The sequence below is a fragment of the Cupressus sempervirens genome, chromosome 11 (genome assembly GCF_028749045.1).
Source record: "Cupressus sempervirens isolate cs-2001-9-10 chromosome 11, ASM2874904v1, whole genome shotgun sequence".
Lineage (NCBI taxonomy): Eukaryota > Viridiplantae > Streptophyta > Pinopsida > Cupressales > Cupressaceae > Cupressus > Cupressus sempervirens.
Window position 1 is genome coordinate 237,783,133 of NC_143128.1, and position 6,105 is coordinate 237,789,237.

Here is a 6,105-nt window from a genome sequence, read left to right on the forward strand (position 1 = left end):
AATGGTTGCTTTTATTTGACTTCTATGATGATTGGTTTGACCTTAGGAATAGACACAATAGTGGAGATGGAAGGACTAGCAATGAAAACTAGGATAGGACTTGACGATTGAGTGCCAATAGGAGTATTTACTGGATCAAAAATTGGAATATTTCCCAAAAATGATGATACACTTGGTATGGCAGTATCTGAACTAACTAGATTTGAAGTAGATGTAGATAATGCTGACAAAATTGTAGAACAAGCTAGAATTGACGAAGACAAAATTGTGGAACTTACTGTTATTCTGACTAATGATGATGGATCTGAGGAGGCTGGCTCGGTAGCTGAAGAAGTAGCAGTCATCTCAGTAGATGAAGTGCTTGGCACATCTGTTTCAGATACTTGGAGCTGGGAGGAGGTTGGTGAATATTGAGCAATTGATGTGGAAATTGTGCTCACAATCTCACTTGTAGAAGCTATCAAACCTGCTGAAGCCGACTCCAACCTAGATGATGTGATAGTTTTATGTGGAGAGTGAGGAAGGGATGCAATAACTGTTGCTACAATTTTTACTGGATCATCTTCCTCCTTATCTTCCTCTTTAGCTTCTTCCTTCATTCCTTCTTCCTCCTTGTCTTCTTTCATTAATGCATGCAAGTCTCCTAGTGAGACTGTGATGGATGGAGTGCAATCAATATCATCACTGTCACTGCTATCATTATCCTTGATTTTCACTGGGTCTTTACTAGGCTTATGCAGATGATAGATGTTTTTCCACATGTTTGTAGCATCATTTACAACATGCTCAATGTCTTTGATCAAAATTAAACATGTGTGAAATCTCATCATCATCTTATCTTCATGGTTTTTCATTTTAGTCTTTATTTCTGCTCCAGTGAGACTTGGTCTAAGATTCTTCAGAGATTTCTCATAGATGTCTTTTACTACTTGGGTGGCTGACTCCCATCTTGGTTGCAATCTCTCCAATAGTTCTTTTGAGATTTGGGAGGCAAGCTGGTCTGGGGAGTATTTCCATTTACCCATCTTGTTGAGTACCAGTTCCTCTATCTGCATTTTCTCAGCATCTGTTCTAGTTTCAAATTTCAATGCCTTGAAATTTGTGATGCCTGCTCCTTCTTCCAATTGTTTAAACCTTTCCTCAAATATGGGTGCAGGCCTGACTAGTATAGGTTCCTGCTCACCTTTTCTGGTTCTTCTTGTGAATACTATAGTAGGCTTCTTCTTAGGTTTTGTAATTATTGCCTTTCCTTTCTTCTTTGGAGGTTCTTCTTCAGATTTTTGATCTTTTTTTTCTTCTTCTCCTCCTTCTTCTTCATCATCTCCTTCGTCCTCAGCTTTTCCTTCTGTTAGCATAAGAGGGCCAAATGCAGTTTTCAATTTTGCTATCTTCCTCTTGCCTTTGCTTATGGCATGTAGTAGCTTGATTTCAATCTCAATTCTGGCCTTTGCTTCACCATAGGTTCCAAAAAATGTTTTCCTTGGGTCTATTGGCTCATTTACTAGTGCTTCCATGATGTCTCTAGCTTCATCAATATTTACCTCATAGGGAATAGGTTTTACCGATACAACTCGGGGTCTAACTGCCTAGATGTACACCTTATCATAGTCAACCATGAAGCATACATCATCTTTGTAATCTCCGACTAATTTTGGTGGAATCTGAAACCTGTTATTCATTCTCTCCTTGAAATTTTCAAAATAATTGTCCATGATGCTATCAAAATTTTCACCCATCTCTGCTACAAACTCTTTTATCTAATACAAAATTGGAATGTCTTTTCTCAATATGACAGTTACTTTAGATGGAAAGAATTTTTGAGCATAGAAAAATAAACAGATAAATAGAGAACTGAATTTACAAGGGTTATTCTTGGAAGTTCTTATACTATCCATATTTTTATTCAATTATCTGAGCAATACTTCGGACAGATCAAATTCAAGGTTTTTCTTTACAATCTTGAGGGCCAAATCCATAGCTTCACAAGGTACACTATTCAATCTACTAAAACTGTATAATTTATATGCAATTACATGAATGCCAAATCTTATTTTGACATCTGATATAGTGTTGACCTTTAAACCTCTACCGTCCCACATGGATAGGGTTTGCTTTTGTAGCTCCTCCCAACCTAGGGTTTTGGTGGCTTTTACTTTACTGAGCATAGGGAGACCCATGATTTTTTGAATCATCTTCTTTGTGATTAGCATTAGCTACTCTAACCATAATTGTCCATTATGCACCCGACTCAAGATATACCTAATCCATTTGGTTTGGAAGTTTCTAGGCATATGTGAGATATGAGTATGAATATCATTGATAAGAAGTACCTTAGGTGGTATTTTTGATTGAGCTCCAGTTGGGTCGAGTGATTCTGCAATGGCCGGAACAATATTGAAGTTGGGCACTTTCCATTCTGTACCCTTTACCAACATTTGTGAACCTCTTTTTGCCTTGGTGCTGCTGGTGCTTGCAGATGCCATAGTTTCTCAGTAAGTATAAGAAAATCTTGAACAAATTCTTCGCTTGAAAATCACTTGAAATCGCTTAGAATTTTCTCTGGATTCACTGAAAATTTCTTTGCTCTGAAATCACGATGAAGAATGAAATCGAATTCTACCCTTTTGACAAAAATACTGTCATTAATGCTTGGTACGAAGGTAGTTGTGATGACATGGTGCTTGCCAGTCTATCATTCACTTTCTCAATAGAAGCTTGCAACTCGATGATCAAACAAAACTTTTAGTTACTCCCGACCTAGCTCAGTAAGGTCTTCAACCAACTTTGCTCAGTAGATGCAACACGGTGAATGATAACTTTTCTTTGATCCTTGTATCTGAAATACTGATTTGATCATTTGTACTCTTTCACTTTAAGACTGCTTGAGATATGGCTTGATGATGCAGTTCTTGATTCTTCTTAAATCTAATTGGAAATGGTGGAGTCACCCATTTCTTGAGTGACATGACCATCATTTGAACTGTCTTGCTTGATAGATTTAGGAATCCACTGTTGTCTCATCTACTTCTAAATGTTATCAGCTTTAGCTTTCTTTTCATCTTCAATTCTTCCAGTATTCATGCAATTCTTGGCTATATGACCAAGTTTAGTACATGTGTAACATCTTATGGTTGTATCCTTCTTTCTTAGGTGATGTCTTGCACAGTTTATCCCAATGTGTCCACATTCTCCACAATAGTGACACCTACACCAAGTATTGTAGTCCCAACCAAATATTGCTTTGATAATTTGTTCTACTAGATTGAATGTTTTTTATTTACATTTAGATTCCTTGTGACCTTTTTTCTTGCATTTGTGACATTTGCCTTCAAATTTTGGTTTCTCTTTGCATTCATTAGCTTTGTGACCATGCTGATTGCAGTTGAAGCATTTACCATTAAATTTTTCCTTTCCATTACTCCAACATTTGTTTGATGTATGACCTATCTTGCCACAATGATTGAAAGTGGGTCTTTGATTCCTTTGGGCACCTTTTTTGGAGGATTCACCTTCTTCCTTGTATCCAAGATCGGCTTTACCTTTTTGTCTATGAAAGTTTTGCTCACTTTGCTGATTTAATTGAGTCATGTCTGCTTGAAATTTCATCATTCTTTCATTGACTTGCCTTTCAGTGATCAAGTCATTTTCCAAACTTTCATTGATTTTTCTTTCATATCTCAGATCACTTTGTAAGCTTGCATTGATTTGTCTTTCATTGATTAAATCATTTCTCAAACTTTCATTCTTAGATCTTAGATTCATAATTTCTTCATTTGCATTAGATAGTTGACCTACAAGATTTTCATGCTGAAGGAATTAGTTATTTCTTACCTCTAAGTCTTCATTTGCCTTGTTTCTCTGTTCCAAAACTTCGCATAGCCTGATTGATTGGATTTCTTGTTCTCTTTTAAGCTTCCTTACTTCTTCTTGCAGAGAACCATTCTTTGCTAGGAGTTCCTTGATTGCTTCATTAGCTTCATTTGAACTACTTGATGGTAAAAGGTCTTCAATATTTTCTTCAACATACTGATGATCATTCATTTGTCTTGCAAGTTCCTTCCTTCTTTTTAGAGATTGAGAAAGATGCTCCTTTGCTTCTTTGAGTTGAGCCATGGCCATTTCCAGATCTAGCTTTTCATTTTCAATAGATTTGTCAAGTCTAAATATCTCCATTGTCCTTGATCTTTGCTCAAGATGTCAAACTTTATCCTGAGAACCACAAAGCTCTAATACCAATTGTTGGAAATATTTAGGATAAGATAGGTTACTGAGAGGGGAGGGGTGAATCAGTAACTTGTAAAAATTTCAAACACTTCAACATTTTAGCCATTCATCATTCATTCATCTAATCTACTGCATAAATGAAAGATCAAACATTTATTGCACATGAACATAGAGATTTGGTGACCCAAAAACCTTCCAAATAGAAAGTAAAACTAGGGTGGGGATGATGCCCACAAAAACTTCAATACTGCATTATAAAGTTGGCCTATTAAGGCTTACAATGATCACTTCTAATGATCTGCCCTGTTAGGAGCAAGTAGGACTGCTAGATCCACCTTGTTAGAGGATTTACAAACATACAGTGAAGTATGCACTTTGTTAGGAGATTTACAAAAAGACTATTAAGTCTACCCTGTTAAAGGATATATAAACTGATTCACCTATTAGGATGAAGCAGTGGATCTGCTTACAACTATTTGCTGATAAGATCCTTTTTGCGTTGATCACCTGATGTGATAGATATAAATTTTCTGCTCCTATGTTGACCTTGTTGTATTCCTTTTACTCTGCTGCTGATTTGATAGATATAACTTTTCTGCTCCTATGTTGACCTTATTGTATTCCTTTTATTCTGTTGCTGATTTGCTTTCATTTTTCTCAAAATATAGCAATACCTTTTTCACATGTGAACATCACTCTTTTATATTTTCATACACATTATACCATACTACAAATGATATCATACATTACATATATACCGTTCCATTATTTACAACTGCAAGGTTGGCCAAAACATAAGTGAACAAAACATTACTAAGTCAGCCAGATAGTAGAAAACTCAAGTTCCTCAAGTTGACTCGGTAACCTTCTGATACTCGGCATCCACTACATTACTCAGCATCATCATGCACTTGGTAGAAGTAGAGGCTTGGTTCATACTAGCCACACAACACTACTTGGAACTTGGTAACCATTGGTGACTTGGTAGATATAGTGTCACTCAGTAGAAACTAACTTCTTCATTTACCTTGTTTTGCTCGGTGAACACTGAGTTCTTCATTTACCTTTCTTTGCTCAGTGAACATTGAGTTCTTCATTTACTTTGCTTTTCTTAGTGAATGCTAAGTCCTTTGTTTACCTTTTTCACTCAGTAAACACTATTAAACTTCTCATTCACTCGGTATCCTTTGGAATGCTTGGTGAGAACTGTTTACCTGCTGATCTTATGAGTTAACCACTGAATGCTCAGTAAGAACTGTTTACCTACTGAACTTATAAGGTAACCACTGAATGCTCGGTAAGAATTGTTGACCTACTGAACTTATAAGGTAACCACTAAATGCTTGGTAAGAACTGTTTACCTGCTAAACTTATAAGGTAACCACTGAATGCTCGGTAAGAACTATTTACCTATTGAACTTATAAGGTAACCACTAAATGCTCGGTATATACTATACACTAAGTGATGAGCTAGATAAGCATTTAGAATTGAATAAGTGTTTGCACTATTGACAAATATATCATAATTCCAACAATATTTTACATCAATTCCAACCATAAAAGTGATGAAAAGTTATATTTGCATAAATAAAGATGTATTAGGAGATGTTAAAATTAGAAAGTAAGAAAGTACCGAGCATTAGTGGCATAGTCTCTGTTGACTATGCCATGTAGTATAGATTGAGTGATCAAGGAAGATTAAACATTGACCATATGAAATGGTTATAATTGAGTGAATAACATTTATTGAACATAAGTAAAAATTGAGCTAGTTTTCATACACCATCTAAGTACAAAGACCTTAATTGCAGACTTAAAATGAAAGATTGAAGGTATTTATCGAACTTGAACATTAATTTTTACTCACCAAGTGATCAGAGA